Source organism: Asparagus officinalis, chromosome 1 (genome assembly GCF_001876935.1).
Source record: "Asparagus officinalis chromosome 1, Aspof.V1, whole genome shotgun sequence".
Taxonomy (NCBI): domain Eukaryota; kingdom Viridiplantae; phylum Streptophyta; class Magnoliopsida; order Asparagales; family Asparagaceae; genus Asparagus; species Asparagus officinalis.
This window is the reverse complement of record NC_033794.1, coordinates 113,022,516-113,023,653: the sequence shown is the minus strand read 5'-3', so window position 1 is coordinate 113,023,653 and position 1,138 is coordinate 113,022,516. Positions and strand designations below refer to the sequence as shown.

At 40.2% G+C, this 1,138-nt stretch overlaps 1 long non-coding RNA gene across 1 annotated transcript; it reads right to left on the bottom strand.

Annotated features, from left to right (window-relative positions):
- LOC109843899 lies at positions 382-851 on the bottom strand. The gene is made up of 3 exons (XR_002247827.1): positions 793-851; positions 486-695; positions 382-412 (listed from the first exon to the last, which is right to left on the bottom strand). It is a non-coding gene; the product is annotated as an uncharacterized LOC109843899 (long non-coding RNA).

Sequence of the window (1,138 nt, the reverse complement as noted above, 5' to 3'; positions counted from 1 at the left end):
ACCTGAGACTGAGTCAATTGCTCCTGTACCTTGGCATGTAATTTCTCCTGTGATATATCAAAACAACCCGAGCAAGTCGACTTAATAATGATGCATTGATATGAAATTAAATATATAAATGAACTGCTACTTACAGCCAGATCCTTATTCTTTGCTTTCTTCTCTTCATTGGCGTAATTCGGGCTCCAGGAAGTCAGAATACGATCTGCAAAATGTCTGAGATCTCCCCTTCCCTGTTTTATTCAAATATATCATTAACCTATAACACATAAATTATACTCAACGTAAAAGCTAATATATTATATACCTCAAGCTCTAATTGATGATAATGCTGGCTGAATGTCCTGGAGCCCCCGTGATGCTCGTAACTGCGAGGCGCGTTGCGATTCCTCCTTGCTATTTCAGCTTGAGCCTGCAAAACAATGTCAATTCGAAACAATATAGAAATTCAAACAATAAATTAAAAATATATACTTCAATAATACCTGAATTTCAGCCGTGTCCCAGTAACTGCAAAGTGCAAAAAAATCTACTCCATCCACACGCGTGTCAAGATGCCAGTATCGCTCCCAATCTTCTGTTATTTGGACAAAATATTTTTTCTTTACCTCAAACCGCCATCTCTTGAACGATACATTGATTTGCCCGAAGCAGTACGTCCAGGCACAAATATTATCGTCAAGAAAGAAAAATCGCTTCAACATATAAAGAAAAAGTAGATACAAATCAGTGTATTAAACATAATAATAAACTAATAACTAATAATGATGAAAATTAAAATAAATGACTCACACATATATATCTCCAACAAGCCACCAGCGCATCAATCCGCTGCGATTTCCACGTCAAAATATGTTGAAGAAATCGTGTCTCCTGGCTAAAACGGCAAGGAAATTGTTGAAAGCATTGGCAAAGGCCCCAACAGGCACTCCGTTTTCCCATCGGATCACAGCCCTCCGATTAAGATCAGGGATGAGGCTCGATTCCTTAGTAGCATTGCGGCCGCGTCGAGGAGGTTTCTCGGTACCTGCGCAGTCAAACAGATGATGTTAAGGCTCTACTCTGCGATCGTGTGCGGATAGCCTGCGACCGTGTGCGTGCCAACGAAAGGACTGTTCTTATAGTTTTATCGACTCCG